A 19,514-nucleotide genomic window follows, 5' to 3' on the forward strand; every position below is an offset into this window, starting at 1 on the left:
AAAATCCTCAACAAAATAATGGCAAACCGAATTCAGCAACACATCAAAAAGATTATTCACCACGACCAAGTAGGCTTCATCCCAGGGATGCAGGGGTGGTTCAACATACGAAAATCAATAAACGTAATAAACCACATTAACAGAAGCAAAGACAAAAACCACTTGATCATCTCAATAGATGCAGAGAAAGCCTTTGATAAGATCCAACATCATTTCATGATAAAACCTCTAAGAAAACTAGGAATAGAAGGAAAGTTCCTCAACATTATAAAAGCTATATATGACAAACCTACAGCCAGCATTATACTTAATGGAGAAAAACTAAAACCATTCCCTCTAAAATCAGGAACCAGACAAGGATGCCCACTATCTCCACTCCTATTCAACATAGTACTGGAATTCCTAGCCAGAGCAATTAGGCAAGAAGAAGGAATAAAAGGAATACAAATAGGTAAAGAAACTGTCAAAATATCCCTATTTGCAGACGACATGATCCTATACCTTAAAGACCCAAAAAACTCTACTCAGAAGCTTCTAGACATCATCAATAGCTATAGCAAGGTAGCAGGATATAAAATCAACATAGAAAAATCATTAGCATTTCTATACACTAACAATGAGCAAACTGAAAAAGAATGTATGAAAACAATTCCATTTACAATAGCCTCAAAAAAAAATCAAATACCTAGGTGTAAACCAAACAAAAGATGTGAAAGACCTCTACAAGGAAAACTATACACTTCTGAAGAAAGAGATTGAGGAAGACTATAGAAAGTGGCGAGATCTCCCATGCTCATGGATTGGTAGAATCAACATAGTAAAAATGTCGATACTCCCAAAAGTAATCTACATGTTTAATGCAATTCCCATCAAAATTCCAATGACATTCATTAAAGAGACTGAAAAGTCTACTGTTAAATTTATATGGAAACACAAGAGGCCACGAATAGCCAAGGCAATACTCAGTCAAAAGAACAATGCAGGAGGTATCACAATACCTGACTTCAAACTATATTACAAAGCAATAACAATAAAAACAGCATGGTACTGGCACAAAAACAGACATGAAGACCAGTGCAACAGAAGAGAGGACCCAAATATGAAGCCACACAACTATAAGCAACTTATCTTTGACAAAGGCGCTAAAAATATACGATGGAGAAATAGCAGCCTCTTCAACAAAAACTGCTGGGAAAACTGGTTAGCAGTCTGCAAAAAACTGAAACTAGATCCATGTATATCACCCTACATCAAGACTAACTCAAAATGGATCAAGGATTTTAATATCAGACCCCAAACTCTTAAGTTGATACAAGAAAGAGTAGGAAATACTCTGGAGTTAGTAGGTGTAGGTAAGAACTTTCTCAATGAAACCCCAGCAGCACAGCAACTAAGAGATAGCATAGATAAATGGGACCTCATAAAACTAAAAAGCTTCTGTTCATCAAAAGAAATGGTCTCTAAACTGAAGAGAACACCCACAGAGTGGGAGAAAATATTTGCCAATTATACATCAGACAAAGGACTGATAACCAGAACATACAGGGAACTTAAAAAACTAAATTCTCCCAAAACTAATGAACCAATAAAGAAATGGGCAAGTGAACTAAACAGAACTTTCTCAAAAGAAGAAATTCAAATGGCCAGAAAACACATGAAAAAATGCTCACCTTCTCTAGCAATAAAGGAAATGCAAGTTAAAACCACGCTAAGATTCCACCTCACCACTGTTAGAATAGCCATCATCAGCAACACCACCAAAAACAGGTGTTGGCGAGGATGCGGGGAAAAAGGAATCCTCTTACACTGTTGGTGGGAATGTAGACTAGTACAACCACTCTGGAAAAAAATTTGGAGGCTACTTAAAAAGCTGGACATCAATCTGCCATTTGATCCAGCTATACCACTCGAGGATATACCCAAAAGACTGTTACTCCAGAGGCACCTGCACATCCATGTTTATTGCGGCACTATTCACAATAGCCAAGTTATGGAAACAGCCAAGATGCCCTAGCACTGACGAATGGATTAAGAATATGTGGTATCTATACACAATGGAATTTTATGCATCATCCATGAAGAAGAATGAAATGTTATCATTCGCTGGTAAATGGATGGAATTGGAGAACATCATTCTGAGTGAGGTTAGCCTGACCCAAAAGACCAAAAATTGTATGTTCTCCCTCATATGTGGACATTAGATCAAGGGCAAACACAACAAGGGGATTGGACTATGAGCACATGATAAAAGCGAGAGCACACAAGGAAGGGGTGAGGATAGGTAAGACACCTAAAAATCTAGCTAGTATTTGTTGCCCTTAACGCAGAGAAACTAAAGCAGATACCTTAAAGCAACTGAGGCCAATAGGAAAAGGGGACCAGGAACTAGAGAAAAGGTTAGATCAAAAAGAATTAACCTAGAAGGTAACACCCACGCACAGGAAATCAATGTGAGTCAATGCCCTGTATAGCTATCCTTATCTCAACCAGCAAAAACCCTTGTTCCTTCCTTTTATTGCTTATACTCTCTCTACAACAAAATTAGAAATAAGGGCAAAATAGTTTCTGCTGGGTATTGAGGGGGGAGGAGAGGGAGGAAGGGAGTGGGTGGTAAGGGAGGGGGTGGGGGGCAGGGGGGAGAATTGAACCAAGCCTTGTAAGCACATACGAATAATAAAAGAAAAATGAAAAAAAAAAGAATGTTTTGTCATCTACAATTTGGATCCTTCGCTAAGGCATTTACAATCAAGATCCCAGAAAATGTCTGTATGTATGTCCACATCCTGATGGACAATTCTTGCTGGTTACTATGCCTGCCAACTACACCTCTCACTATCACAGACTTTTGGACAGACCTGAATACTAAAAGGAGACTTGTCTTCCTCCATGGCCACCCATAGACAGAAGAACCAGAGACTCTTGACTTGTGGATATATCACATGCCAGCAGAAACTAGCTAATAATGATAGAATAATAATAATGATAGAATGCTATTCCTCTTTTCCCTAAGAGATTTTAGGGTCTCTAGTCCTTGAGTGGGGAATGATAGGTACCATATAGACATAAGCAGTGGCCCAAAGAGGAAGACAGGAAAAAATCACTTTAATTCAACTTCACATCTCCACTAATCTCTGTTTAAGATCAGGGAGCTAAAACCCAAGGGGCTCTCACAGGATGATTTAATGTCAACCACTACCCTAAGGCTTAATTTACTCTTTACCCAAAAGTAATCCACATCATAAACATCAGCCATGTCTGGTGCAGGGAGGTTTTCACAGTAAATTTAACAAAGCAAAGACCCAGACCTAAGAGCAAGATAGAGCAAAAATTAGGAATTTCAAACAGAAATTCTGTATCAATTAGATCAGGAACTACTAGATCACTCTATGTCTCTCTTAACAAGACAATGACCCAAACTCAGGTTATCACCCCAGGAGTCAAAATGACCCCTCCTTGTTTTAGTAGCCATCTCAGCCAGTCAGACCCATTATCTTTGACCACCTCTATTCCCCCAGTTCTTCAATATAAAACTGGGGGTTGGGGACCACCATTTTCAGGTTTTGCTTCAATTTCCTGTGTGGGGAACAAGCCCTGTCTCTCTCATTTTCTTTCCCCCTGACCCCATTGTTTTCCCCCTGATCCCAAGTGAGAGACAACTCACTTTCAGTCTGATGGAAAAAAAAAGAATCCTTTGGCTGTAGATGCATGGGTTTATTTCTTGCTTTACTATTCTATGTATCTGCATTTATGAAAATACCATGCTATTTTAGTTATATAAACCTTTTGTATATCTTGAAATCAGGTATTGTGATGACTCCAGCTTTGTTCTTTTTGTTCAATATTGCTTCAGCTATTCTGAGTCCTTTGTGCTTCCACATGAATTTTTTCTAGTTTTATGAATATTATTGTTATTTTAATGGACATTACATTGAATCTCGAGATTGATTTGGTTTGTATGGACATTTTAACAATATTAATTCTTCCAGTCCATGAACATGGGAGGTATTTCCACATTTTAGTGTCTTCTTCAATTTCTTTCATCAGTGTTATGTAATTTTCATCAGAGGTCTTTTACTTTCATAGTTAAGTTTGTTCCTGGTTATTTTATTTTATCATTGTGGCTAATTTGAATGGGATTATTTTCATTTCTTTCTCAGCTGATTTATATTAATGTTTAGAAAAGCCATGCATGTTGTATGTTGATTTTGTATCCTACAACTTTACCAAATTTTTTTATCATTTTTAACAGTCTGTTGGTGAAAACATTAGGTATTATATGTATAGAATCATATCACCTGCCAAAAGGGATAACTTGACTTCCTCCCTTTCTGATTGTATGCTTTAAAGTCTTTCACTTGTATAATTGCCCTGACTAAAACTTCTAGTATTGGTAGAAAGAGTGGTGAGAGTTAACACCCTTGTCTTCTCTCTTATTTTAGAAGAAATGCTTTCAGGTTTTCCCCACTCAGTATGATGTAACTGTAGGTTTATTATATATAGCCTTTAGAATGTTGAGATATGATCCTTCTATAATTTATATGCCATTTGTAAACTTGAAGCAATGCTTGAACTCAGGGTCTCATGCTTGCTAGGGAGGTACTCTACCACTTGAACCCTGACTCCAGCCTATTTGGTTTTAGTTAATTTTTCAGATAGGGTGAAAAATTACCTAGGTGCATCTCACATCACATCCTCACATCATCACAACCTCACAACATGTCATCCTATCTCCATCTCACAAGTAACTAGGACCCCAGGTCTGCACCACCACAACAATTTGTTTTGTGCGATAGGTTCTTGCCAACTTTTTGCCTGGGTTCTATCTCTTCATTCCAAGTAACTGGAATTACAAGGGTGCACCACCACAGTAGGCCTGATATATTTTTTGATTTGCATATATTGAACCATCCTTGCAGTCTTGGAATTAAAACAAATTGATCATGGTGAATAATCTTTCTGATGTTCACTTGAACTTTATTTGGTCATATTTTGTTGAGAGCTTTTGCATCAGTGGTCATCAGGGATATTGGTCTACAGCTTTCTTTCTTTGTGATGTCTTTGCAAGGCTGACCTCTTGGAATATTTGGAAAAATTCTTCCCATTAAACTCTTTGGAATAGTCTGAGATGAATTAGAATTACTTCTCTAAAAAGTTTTGTGAAAATCAGCAGGGAAGCCAGCCAGATGGGTTTTTCATTGTTGGGACACTTTATATTACTGATTTATTCTCATTACTTGTCATTGGTATTTAAAGTCCCCATGATTCAATTTTGAAATGTCATTTGTGTCCAGAAATTTGATTTTCCAATTTGTGAGCATTATAATTAATAATCTTTTGTATTTCTGTAGTATTGGTTGTAATGTTTCTTTTTCATCTCTAATTGTATTCATTTAGGTTTTCTCTCTTTTTTTTTTGATTACTGCAGCTAAATCATTGCTGAATTTATTTTTTAAATAAATTAACTTGTAAAGTGCTTCTTCTAGGTAGCATATTTTTGGATCTTATTTTTTTTTCTTTCAACCAGACCATATCTTTCCTATTGTTTGGTTATTTATTTAATATTTATGTAAGGTCTCACTATCTCTGTCACCCAGACTGGTCTCAAATTCATGATTCTCCTGCTTGGCTCCAGAGTGCTGGGATTACAGGCATGCATAACTCATTCTGTGTGTTTTAATTAGATAATTTAGTTCTTTTACATTCAAGTTTATTATTTAAAGCTATGGACTCAAGCTAGGTGAAAATGAACAAAATGATGAGCTTATTTGAATACTCTTTGCAATTTCTTCTTCTCCTACTTATCTTTATGGTTTACTGTATTGATAATATTTGACGTTTTCTTTTCCCCTATTGTGCACATATTCCTCTAGTGAGAGTTATACATTCAGATGCTTTCATGTTGATAGTTATCTTTCTTTCACTTCTGGATGGGGAATTCTTTCAAGCATGATTTATAATGTTTGTCTGGTGGTCATGAATTTCCTCAGTCTTTGCTTATCTGAGAAAGTATATTTGACTTTCATTTCTGAAGGATACCCTTGCTAGGTATAATAATTTTCTTTCAGGACATGAACTGTTTCACTCCACTCTCCTGGCTTGCAGGGATTCTGCTGAGATATCTGTTATTGGTCCAATGGGGCAGCCCTTAAATGTGACTTCTTTTTGTCTATAGGTTTTTGAATTCTATCTTTGTTTTGTAGTTTTGAATGTTTGATTATAATATGTAATGGTGAGGACTTTTTGGGTAAAATCTGTGTAGAGTTCCATAAGCCTCCTACACATGGATGTCTATGTACTTCGCAAGATTACATGTGGATTTTTTTCTTTCTTTTCTTTTGTTATTTTCACATTTACTTACATGTGTATTCATTGTTTGGGCTACCTTCCCACTCCTCCCCATCACCCCGCTTCCAGGCAGAACCTGTTCCACCCTCTTGTTCTCCAATTTTGTTAAAAAGAAAACATAAGAGATAATAAGAAAGACCTAGCATTTTTGCTAGTTTGAGATAAAAATAGCTATACAGAGAGATCCCTAGTGTTGCTTCCATTCATTTGTGTATTGCAACCCACATTGATTCATCTCTACCAGACCTCTTTATTACTTCCTGGTCCCCTTCCCATAGTGGCCTCTACCAGTTTAATATTACTTTATTTGCTTCTCTACAGTGAGCACATCAACCACATTCAAGTTTTAGGTTTCCTTTCCTTATTTCTCCTGTACATGATCTCCCCTTAGCATGTGACCCATGTCCAATAATATTACTTCATTTGTTTTGGATCTATAATCTGCGTATGAGGGAGAATATGCGATTTTTCTGAGCCTGGCTAATTTTGCCTACGATGATGTTCTCTAGTTCCATCAACTTACTTGCAAATGAAAGAATTTCATTCTTTGTGTCTGAGCAAAATTCCATTGTGTTAAATACCACATTTTCTTAATCCATTCATCAGTAGTGGAGCATCTTGACTGTTTCCATAACTTGGTTATTGGGAATAGTGCTGCAATAAACATGGGTGTGCAGGTGCCTTTGGAATAACCTAAGTCACATTCCTTTGGGTATATCCCCATGAGTGGGATTGCTGGATCATATGGCAGATCAATGATTAGATTTTTTAGAGGCCACCATATTGTTTTCCAGAGTGGTTGCACTAGCTTACATTCCCACCAGCAGTGTGTGAGGGTTCCTTTCTCCTGCATCCTCACCAACATTTGTTGGTTGGTGGTGTTCTTATTGCTATCAATTCTAACAGGATTGAGGTGGCATTTTAATGTGGTTTTGATTTGCATTTACTTTATGGCTACTGATGGCAAGAATTTTTTCATGTGTTTTTTGGCCATTTGGACTTCTTCCTTTGAAAAAGTTCTGTTTAGTTCAGTTGCCCACTTCTTTATTGGCTCATTGATTTTGAGGGAGTTTAGTTTTTTTTAGCTCCCTGTATATTCTGGTTATCAGTGCTTTGTCTGATGTATAGCTGGCAAAGATTTTGTCCCACTCTGTGGGTGGTCTCTTCAGTTTAGAGACCATTTCTTTCTTGTGCAAAAGTTTTTTTTTTTTTTTTTTTACTTTATTTATTTTTTTTTCCTTTATTATTCATATGTGCATACAAGGCTTGGTTCATTTCTCCCCCCTGCCCCCACCCCCTCCCTTACCCCCCACTCCACCCCCTCCCACTCCCCCCCCTCAATACCCAGCAGAAACTCAAAGTGAGATTTTTTCTGGGTGTGTAAAACTCATTCATCATTCAAAAATCAATTCTGTAACCCACAATATGAACAGGCTAAAGAAGAATCATATGAATCATAGAAGAGATTTGACTAAATCTGTCTCTAACTCATGACAAAAAATTGTCACCAATTAGAAACTCCCTACTTGGTCAAGGAAATTTACAAAAAACTATAATGTTACACATAGTAATAGGAAACAGGATGCTTTTCACCCAATACAGGAAATAAGGCAATGATATTCAAATGGACACCTTAGCTACTACATGATAACAAGAAAAGGAAATACGTACAGATTGGAAGGGAAGAAATGAACTATCTTTATGCACAGGTGACATGACTATGCAGTGAAGGCACAAATACAGCCTACCATATAAAATTTTTTTATTGCATTCTTATATAGCACCAGTATGTATTCAAAATATCAAATTAAAAAACATTACTTATAGTATCAGTGAAAACAAGAAATACTTAAGTATAATCTAACAAATCATAGATAACATTTGTCTCATGAAGGCTACAATACACTGGTGCAAGAAATAAAAGACAATAGAAATAGGAAGATATTCCTGTTAATGGATTGGGAGACTAAATGTTATTAAGCTGTTCATGTTCCTCAATTTGATGTAGAAGCTCAATGCATTTCCAACAAAGTTCACAACAAAATCTTTTCAATAAATAGTGTAAAACAATTGTTTATTAATGTATTAATTATTTATTTTAAAAATAAACCTAAACAAAAAACTCATATGCTTCACAAAAATTAACTCAAAATAGGTAATAGAACCTAACAGGTCACAGGCCATAATTATAAAACATATGGAAGATAATCTACATGACCTTGAGTTTAGTGATGAGTTTATTTTTTAGACAAAAATATAATCCACAAAAGAAAAAAATACAAATTCAATCTCGTTATAGCTCAAACCTTCTGCTCTATGAAAGACACTCCGAAAAATGAAATGATAAGTGACAGACTAGAAGAACATATTTGCAAAGGTAAAATTTACAAATTTATAAGCACAGATCTAATAAAGGATACATGACCAAAATATACATGTTGTCCTTCAACAGGAAACAAAGTAACTCAGTTAAAAAGTGGCCAAAACCTCTGAATAGATACATCATCCAAGAAGACAAACAGATAGAAAAAATAATAATAATGCTCAAAATCATTTGCTATTAGAAAACTGCAATTTTTAAAAATGGCTTAAAATAAAAAATATTGACAATGCCCTTTATCCCCTAATTCTCCAAAAGTTTCCTCTTCTCTCAAGTTGCCCTCTTCTCTCTACAAAATGCAACTATCCCTGCTTCTGCTCACTAAAAACCTTTCCATTTAATTTTCCATGTCTACTCATTTGCTAGGACTGCTATAACAAAGCTTCATAAATAGAGTAGCTTAAACAATCGAAGATTATTGTCTCAAGTTCTGGATGCTGGAATTCTTAGATTAAGTTGTGATTTGATGGGTGCTAAGGGAAGGATCTGCTCCAGGCCTTCTTACTTATGGAAATGCCTTGTCTGGTGGCAATATCAACCTCATCTTTATGTGACATTCCCTGAGTACTTGTTCCACTTTCCCTTTTTCATAAGAATACTAGTCTTGTTGGATTAAGCATCACCCTAATGACATCATATTAACTTGATGACCTGCAAAGACCTTATTTTTCAAATGTCACATTTATATGTACTAGGGCTTCAACATTTTTTGGGACAGCACAGTTAAACCCATAACATCAGAATATGCCTGGTGCAGCCCAGAGTGAGGCTGCCGGGAAGGGGCTGGGGGCGCGCGAGGGGAAATGAGAAATTTAATGTGATGATATTCTTCTGATAGAGTAAATTTTAATAGTTTTTGAATCATTCTAAAGCACTTCTGCCTTATAATTTAAGATTTTCCATGTTGGAACTATAGTAACAGGGCTATAATGTAAATATATTTTTCCCTATCCACAAAGGGAAGCACAGCTCCATAACTTATTTTTACTTTCTTTTTAACATCTGAGACTATTTGAACTAAATATTCTTGAGTGGGCACTTAATTAAATGATTTTTTAAACCAATCTTGACTATTTCTTGGGATTGTGGGAAGCAGCCATGGTCTGAGGCAGGCGCCTCACCTGTCAGCCGTGCTGGCTCAGGCACCGGGCTAGGGAGCTGCGCTCTGGGAAATCCGGGCTTGGGCGCCTGGCTGGGGAGCTGCGCTCTTGGATCTCTGGGCTGGGGCGCGGGGCTGGGGAGCTGCGCTCTGGGATCTGATCTCCGGGCTGGGGCGGCGACGGCGGCCAGGCCACCATGATACATTTCATCTTGCTCTTCAATCGACAAGGGAAATTGCAGTTGCAAAAATGGTATACCACTCTCCCTGACAAAGAGAGGAAAAAGATCACCCGTGATATTGTGCAGATCATTCTCTCTCGTGGTCACAGGACAAGCAGTTTTATTGACTGGAAGGAGCTAAAACTTGTTTATAAAAGGTATGCTAGTTTATATTTTTGCTGTGCAGTAGAAAATCAAGACAATGAGCTCTTGACACTAGAGATTGTGCATCTGTATGTGGAGTTGCTTGACAAATACTTTGGCAATGTCTGCCAGCTGGATATTATCTTTAATTTCGAAAAGGCGTATTTTATCCTTGATGAGTTTATCATAGGTGGAAAAATTCAGGAAACATCCAAGAAAGCTGCTGTCAAAGCCATTGAAGAATCGGATATGTTAAAGGAGACGATGGAAGAATAGACGAATAAGCCTACATTTTAACTGTACATCTACTTGAAGACTCCGAGTGCTATGTGTTGTAAAATTACACATAAGCAATGCCTTGCATCTGGTCTGCATAGAGCCTCTGGCACCATGCCAAAAATAACTTAAAGGGATACTTTGGTAACTAGCAAAAATATATATTTATAATTGCTATGCCTGTATTATACTGTATATGAGCACTTTTTTGTGGCTGTAGTTATTTGAAATAACTGCTGTATAACTCAACGCACTGAATAGTGGTTTGCAATGTTTTAACTCCATGTATATTTTTAAACTAATTTCAAAAAATTAGCTGCAATATATTTTTGTTGCATTTGGTCTTCTACTGAGAGATGGAAAATTGTATTGCTTTAACTCATGATTATGAATGTTAAGTAGACCTTATATCATTAACACATTTCCTAAAATGTTTAATTTTTTAAACTGTGTATAAATTCAAAATTAAATTCATAGTTAAGAGTTCATACATAATGGAAGACATTTTAATATACTTAATAATGCTATAATCTCAGGCCAGATACAATGTATCTGATATTAATGTCCTGAATTCATTTATATTTTCAAGACTGGAATTAAGGAAGATAACCAAAGATAGTATAGAACTTAGTAAGTGCTTTTGACGTCTTAGGCTGAGGTTTTGATTCTACCTTGTAATTGAATATAAGGGACATTCTAATAAGGTTGCATTTTCTACAAACTATATATTTATTGAAGTTTGAAGACGTCTGGAGATACAATGTCTATAACATCTCTTATTGTATAAAAATTTAAAGGTGGGAATTACTAACAATAGTAATAATTACTATTGCTTCTACTATTTCTACCATCTCTTATGTTCCAAGCACTCATAGTTGCTTGAGAGATTTTGTTTTGAGTATTTTTTCAATGTAAATCTAATGTATTTGAGGTCATTGCTTAATCAAGCTTACATAGGGCATTTGTTATCCTTGCATCCTGTATTGGGGTGCATTTCCTCCTCTCCCCCAAAGAAAAGTTTTGCTGCTAACCATCATTATTGTGAATATGCCACCTTCCTGCTTCCTAGAATGAAAATTGTACAGAACTAGGTACTGAATGTGATCAGACATACTATGATTCTGTTTTGCTGCCTGTGCATTTTCCATGTTAGTTTTGAGGTCCGGCATCTCTCCCGTTGAGTGGTTAGGAACATCCCGTGCTCTTCCTGAGGCAAGAGTGTGCTTGCTCTTGGATTCTATGGGAGATTGCATATGGTAGACCCAAAGACAACATAATGGAAAATGTTCGCTTTGGTTCATCTCAGAAGACACATTTAAAGGAAAATGACAAGAGCAAGGGCGCAAGTACAGAGGAAGAAACTGACCAGTTCCTCAATGTAATCATTTACTTAAAGGAAATAATTCTGATTACGATATGAAATAATCACTGGTCTTTAATATGTGGTGTATCCTCAAATGAATGTTATGATTATAATTGTGGCACCAGATTGGAGTTTTGTCTGTTTTGATCAACATTGTTTACTTTAGGCATCCAGTTTTGTGACTTAACTTTTTAAAAAACATGATGGAATTCTTTATTTTTCAAAATAATTTTGGAAAAATGAACTTCATGGAAATCCATCATACTTGGTTTGATTTCTTTCCACTAGTTTTGGATGAAGGGCTCTCTTGAACCTCATTAAATATACTACATATTTGCTGGATAGTTCCATGTTTGACACTGTCAGGCTATGCACAGGGGTTCTCAGACTTCCTAACAATTTCATACACAGAAGATACTCATTTATGTGGCACACTGGGGTAAATTCAAGGGACTTTGGGCCCCAAAAGTCATGGGCCCAAAGTGAAAATAATCATTATGTCTTCTTTTATATTATATAATTATTATATAATTATAACAGATAATATTCAATTTGTATAAAACCTCCAATAAAATGTTTAAAAGAAAAAAAATATTTCTTGAGAGGAGAAAGAAGAAATAGAAAACACATTAGACGGAGTCATCTTCATAACAAATATAAAAATATTGCTGTAAAAAGTATTGTCATGAAGTGAATGTGTATAAAACACCAAAGAATCAATAATGAAAACAAAAACCCTTCAAAGTAATAAGAGATTACAGCATGGTTGCAGGATAGAAAGCTAATATACAAAAAGTAATCACATTTCCTCTGAAAGGAAAAATGGAAGAAAATTTAGATGAAGAAGACCAGTCTGACATAAACACAAAAGAAAGTGACTTTACAGCTGATGTAGACATATGGGCTCAAGGCAGTTTTATTGGTTCTTATAACTAAAAAGCCAGAATTTATTAATCCTTGAAGCAAAAAAAAATTAATAAAAATAAGAAAACAAACCAACAACCACAGAGAAGATGCCATGATGTGGATATGCCCCCTCGATGTGTCCCCTCGAAGCTTCACATGCTGGAATCTTGCTCCCTGGAATGGTAATGTTTAAGCAGTGGAATCTTTAGAGGAAGGTGTAAAAGGCACCACCTGTAGAAGGGATTAATGCTGGTATTCCAAAGTGTATTAGTTCTCATGAGAATGGGCTGTTAAAGAGCAAGTTTAGCTGTCTTGGCTCTCTCTCATATGCTTCCTTGTGATGATCTCTTCCACATTCCCACCATTCCCACCATTGCGATGCTGTCTGCCATGAGGCACTCACCAAAACCAGAAGATGCTGACACCATGCTGCTGAATTTTCAAAATGATGAGCTAAATTCTTTATCATTTGCTCAACCTTAGGTATTTTGTTATAGCAACACAAAACAGACTAATACAGAAGGATAAGTCTCTTCCAATAAATGAAATAATCTGTTAGACAAGACAGCCTGTCACAATGGTTTTTTTTCTTTTTATTCTCAACTCCAATTTAATAGTATTTTCATATCCAAAACTCTCAGAAGTAGCCTCTGAAATTCCAAATTGTCCCTGGTAATATTAAGCTCCTTAGGGAAATAAGAGTATCAATTAGCATTGCTGTGAAAAGACATGTAGGATGTAGGTGTTTACCTAAGACAGATGGGGATTTAGACTGAGAAGACCCCAGCAGAACTACAGCAGTTCAGAGATTCATGCTGTGTTACTTTGAGTTTCTAGACATTGAACAAAGCCCAATCACACAACTAACCAGAGATTAGATGGAACCTCTTGATCCTAAGCACATGAAAACTGTAAAAGTAAGTTTCAGAGACACAAAGAGAAGACTTAGGGAGAAGACTACAACAGACTTGAGGATGGTGACCAAGGAAGAGTTCACCTTCACAAATGGTGGCTGATGTGAATCATGTAAGGCTGTTTCCTTCAACCTGACACACTTCTAAGGCAGGTACCATGTCATCTCCCTAGAGGTTATTTCTGTTAAAGACAAAAAAACACCCAAAATGCTAAGTAAGAAGACAGAGCCAAGAAGCAGGTGTTAGAAAGCTAGAAAATACTTTACCAGATAATAATATTAATCAAATTAGATAATAAAACAATAGAGTTCAAAGGGACCTAATTCTAAAAAAAAAAGAAAAAACTAAATAAACTCAGTGTTGAAAGGTTTCCACAAACATCAGAACTCAACTGAAATGCTGACTTATTTCCAGCCCATTAGAAAGGTTTATGTTAATCAGGTAGACAGAGAGTGTCTAAAGAAATGTGCAGCAGGATAGCGTTGAGGGCTCTAGTAACTTCCATGACTCAAATCACTTCCCAGAAGTGATTACTGCCATCACCTTGGGGATTAGGATTTCAAATATGAATTCTGCGAGGACACAAACATTCAGACCTTAGTATCCTGGCACAGTCTTTTCCTGAAAACCTTCCTGTTTCCCTTCTTGAATTTGTGGCTTATGAATTCGTGGCTTGTGAAACTAAGAAACTGTGGCTTATTGTATGGTTTGACCTTTAGAAAGCTCAGCCAGAAATTTTTCTCCTGGCTTGTTCCTTCTTCTCTAATGCATATTTTCACTCTTCACTTCACCACTTGATTGTTTTCCTTCAAATCTAGTATGGGACAAGGTGTTCATTAAAAAGTCAAACAATTAATTAATGACTTTTTAATAATTGCCTCCCATTCATGTTTAGAATCCATTAAATAGTGCCCAGTAATAAATAATATAATCATGGTGAACAAAGATGTAACCATTTCAACTTGAAATGTAGTTGTAATGAAGTAAGTTGAAGAAACTCACTAAACTCTAAATCCAACCCTAAAATTAATAGCAATTCTAGAATTATCTTGATTTATTGTTCTTAATAAGGAAATGTAAAGAATGATAGCCGCATACATATATGTGAAATGCTATCATCAGTGTGTGTAAAACACTGTGCTTGGCATTTGAGACAGGATTTCAAAAATAGAAGATAGAAATCCTTCCTTTGAGAGGTTTGCAATCTAGCTAGGAAGCACACACACACACCATATTAAGTTGTATCATGATTACAAGTTGAAGTTGACTTTTTTCTGGCAAACTGTGTTGCAAACCAGCATAACTTTGTTTCTAGTGAAGAAGGAACAGGTCTTTTTGGGCCATTAAGCCACTCTCTTTTTACATAGTAGATGCTCCCTGTAGTAGGTTTGATTTAGTGAGGCAAACTTCTGAACCAACAGCTAAAGTTATGAATGCTTTTTTGTTGCTGTTGTTTAAATGCATTTGCCAGGAATTGTTTACATCTTGCAGCACAACTTCAGGATTTTCATCTTTGTCTACCTCAGAAGAATACTGACTGGAAGTTAATTAATTAGAATATTGCCAGCCATACAAGTTCTGAGAAGACACAGCATGATGCCTTTGTTCATTGATCTCTAGAGTAAAGGGGAGCAGCACACTCACACCTCCTTAGCAACAGCAATGAATTGGCAGCCTCGACCCATCCGATCCTCTTGGGGATGGATTATGCACTCAATGTTTGGATGTAACTTTTTTCAGGGAAATATAACTAGAAAACTAAACTTCTATATCAGGCTCAAAATGTGGAGTTTCTCTTCAGAGATTTTTACTGGTTCATTCTCATGTTAGCAGATGGTTCAGGGAAAACTGAGACTAATAGAAAAGAAGAAAATGAGTTGTATTGAAAACATCTATGGTGGCCTCATCCTGGTCATGTAGTTGCTCAGAGGTGAGTGACTGAGACTGGCAGTGTTATTTTTCTACCTTGAGACTAAGATTTGATACATCATTGGGGCACATGGGCAGACAGAGACTAGAACTGATCAGGTTTGATAGATAACTGTGGAGGCTATACTTAGAACAAGAAAGTGTCTAGGGGATGTAGAAAGCTCAGTCACAATTCAGTCAACAAGTGGCATTGAAGTTTGTAGAAGTGGCAGCAGGATTACAATGATGAAGACATGTGGCTGGCAGATGAGAATCATGGGAGAGAGTCACCCAGATTCAATTGTAGAGTACAATCCACTTACTCCCAGAGTACTCAACAACAAGGCCTGGGGCAGCAAACAAAGGTGAGGCAGTACTAGGAATCAAAGCTTCCACCCTCACCACTGAGACTCCTCCTGTGGGAGGGGACTCTGGGACTGAAAAGGTCAGAGAGGACCTTGACTTAACACTGGGGTGCCCTGATGTTTTGCTCCTCACCTCTCCACCCTAGGGAGTTGAGGCCACTGAATACAGTTTAATGCATAAGGATTTCCACTGGCAATTGTGCAGAGCTACATATTCTAAAGCCTTAACACAGGCTTACAAAATGAGATAGGAACTGTCAGAATACTATCCATCTACCTAAATACCTCATAGTCTACTGATTGCACTTCATGTCTTCCTCCACCATAGTACTGCTGATTATCATACGTGAACAAAATGACAAGACAGAATGACACCATGACTCAGAATTTGAAAACACAATGCTATCACATATATTTCCTTTAAAACATGTATACTAAAGGAATAGATGGTGATTTGTATATTTTCAGAGCATCAATTATGTATATTTTATTCTTAAAATACAAAAGGCTGATAGAGAAGATTATTTGCACTGTGGAATCAATTGGTCTTGGGAGTCAAGAACTTAGGTTTAAAGTCTAGCTTTTCTATTCATTTTGAAATGTTGAGTAAGTGACTCAATATCTAAATAGTGACTAAGTCAGCAAGGTTCACAGAGCTGGTAGAAAAATAAAACATTAAAGCATTTAATATAGCTTTAAGATACTGGGTACATTTTGACTGATTCATAAGTTGGAAAGCTTTTTGGTTTAATTTGCTGTATCTGTGAAATTAAGTAGTTTACTTCGTAGTGCCCTAATTTATCATTAACAATGAGCTGCAATATCAATGTCAAAAGAGATATTCTCTTCCTTCTTGTCCATCTAATGCTGAGCCCTGGTAAGGCCATAATGCTAAATAGTAATAACACAGATTTTACTGGGGGCATGGGTCAAGTGGTAGAGGCTTGCCTAGCAAGCACAAGGCCCCAAGTTCAATCCTCAGTAACACAAAAATACCCTCAGATTCTGGTGTCAGGTGAAATCAGATTTGAAAATGTGATCTTTCTCTTCCCAAATATGCAAATCTGTGCAAGTAATTGGAACGATCTACACCTCAATTTCTTTTCCTGTTAAAGGCAGGATAAAATAGCTATCTCTCATACTTATCTGGCAGGGGAGATACCAAGATCAGAAAGGTGGTTTTCCCAGGCAAGACTTATCCATTGCACTCCAGATGAGCTAACCCCTGAAATTTCCCCAAATGTGGGAAACTCGACTGCATAATTTGTGATAATAGGGGGCTGCATTTATGCTCTCCCCTATTAAAAAAGAAAATAATAATAGCTATCTCACAGAGTTTCTACAGTATGTGTGCAATGCCTAACATGCATACGAGGTGCTCAGTAAATGTAACTATTATCAAGGAGAAAATACTGCATTGCATAGTAGAAGAAATTGAGATTAGTTCTAAGGTTAAATTATAACTTTGGCACTCAGTAGTTTAGGAAATTTAAGCTCACAGAAACTCAAATGTACTCACCCTTAAAATGGAAATAATAACTGCCGTTTTGTGTTTACTGTTGTTTAAACAATGCACCTGGCATAATGGATATCACTTAGTAGGCACTAGACCAATGATCATTACCATCGTGTATTATTATATTAAGTTTCCTGATGTGAGTTCAGGTGGGCTGTATTTACAATGACTTGGTGTTTGGCTGTTTATTTGATTTTTGCGGGGCATTGGCAGTACTGGGGTTTGAGTGCTAGACAAGCAATTACCACTTGAGCTATGCACCCAGCCATTTTTGGCTTATCTTTTTAAAGAGGCTCTTGTGCCTTTGGCTTGGGGCCAGCCTCAGACCACAATCCTTCTCTCTTTACCTCCCAAGTAGCTGGAATTATAGATGCAAGGGAACATGCCCAGCTTGTGTTTTGAGATAGGGTCTCACTAACTTTTTGCCCAGGCTAGCCTTGAACCTTGATCTTCCCATCTCAACCTCCTGCATAGCTGGGATACAGAGTGTGCCACCACACCCCGTCTAAATTGTCACTTAAAAAATGTACCTTGTTTTACTGATATTATTTGACTTTATTTCCATGTTGTGATTCCTTTGTTTTATTCTTATTCACATCAAATGAAGAACTAGAAATCATATTAAGAACAATGTTGAATCTAAATTACAAACATCTTATTCAGCTAATTGGGTTAAGTTGATAAGTTTCTGGTTTTCTCATTTCCTTTTTCTTTTTTTGAAAAAACAGGTTATGTTTTGGCTTCAGAAAGGGAAATGTTGCAGTTGAGACAGGATAGAGATACCCTTTAAAAGTTAAATGAAATAAATAGACATGCAAAAGAAAAAAAGGGAATTTTTCATGAGTGCCTGGAAACTAGCAAAAAATGCATCAAAACTGTTGTTTTCAGGAATAGCTATGATTACTTAGTTAAAATGCCCTATATGAGATGCTTTCTATGTTTTTGGTGTCTCTGCAAGGAAAATTAAAACAGAACATACAGCATTGGAGCCAGTTTGTTTCCAAGGAAGTCTATTATTAGTACAGCATTTAGTAATTAATGAACTAAGCCTATGTATGTGTAATGCTGCAGAGAGATATCTACACCAGCCGTGAACAGGTGTCAATGTAAGCTTTGCCCATATGTTTTCCGGCTGATTAGTATCCATAAAATAGTAATAATCTAATAAAATTGACTTTATATTCCAGTGGAAGTAGAAACTCCCCTGTGTGTTGGGAAGTGGTTTTATTCCCATTGCCGTGGCAGAGATAGGACCAAAGCAACAAGAATACACTCTCTAGACACCTTGAATATTCAGAATTTCTTAACATAGGCTTTGCTTTTCAAGTCTCCCTTTTTTCTGTCCCAGGTAGCCAGAACAACATGCTTCTATTCATGGCTTCCAGAGAAGGACAAAGAGTTACCCACTCACGAACATCTTCCTTGGCAAGAGGAGAAGAAATCAGATCCTTAGTAAACAATGCTGCTTCATCTGCCCTGGAAGACTAGATAAAGCTGTGGGTGTCCTTAGTAACCAGCCTGGGCCATAGGTGTCCCAGGGAGCCCTGAGTAGTTGCTAAGGAAACTCTGAACCTTTCCTGAAATAGCTATTTCTTTGGGGAACCCCTGACTTTGTGATGGTCCCAGACAAAACTGTGATGAATATGAAGTGTCACATCACTCCAGACCACAATTCCTGCCTCATTTCATGTCATGCTCTATTTCATCACTCTCAGCTAAGCCTAGCAAAACTTACTTGTATTCTTCAGCCAATAGCTGAGTTCAGGAAATTTCAATAATTCAGTAACAATTTGGGGAAAATTTGGCAACTAGAGGCTATTTACAATGCAAACAGGATCTAAGCTCACTGATTAAAGAAGACTGGGAGGAAATTTAGGCAAGTGGCTGAGTCTAGATGGCAGAGGCTCTTATGCACTCACCTGTCCCATTTACCTGTCATCCCCAAGGCCTTGTTTATTACACAATGGAGCATACATCATTGTTCTTATTAAATTCTTTCCAAGATCATCAATGGTACATACTAGAAAGAATGAATTTTGGAAGTACAATGTATGTCTTCATTAATTAATTTTACTAG

At 36.8% G+C, this 19,514-nt stretch overlaps 1 non-coding gene and 1 pseudogene across 1 annotated transcript; both read left to right on the forward strand.

Annotated features, from left to right (window-relative positions):
* The first annotated feature begins 9,913 nt into the window (after positions 1-9,913).
* Positions 9,914-18,779, forward strand: LOC141415521 (AP-1 complex subunit sigma-3 pseudogene; annotated as a pseudogene).
* On the forward strand, positions 17,060-17,222 carry LOC141415849 (U1 spliceosomal RNA). Its single transcript, XR_012440804.1, has one exon. It is a non-coding gene; the product is annotated as a U1 spliceosomal RNA (small nuclear RNA).
* Positions 18,780-19,514: the final 735 nt, after the last annotated feature.

The sequence above is a fragment of the Castor canadensis genome, chromosome 13, assembly GCF_047511655.1.
Source record: "Castor canadensis chromosome 13, mCasCan1.hap1v2, whole genome shotgun sequence".
Lineage (NCBI taxonomy): Eukaryota > Metazoa > Chordata > Mammalia > Rodentia > Castoridae > Castor > Castor canadensis.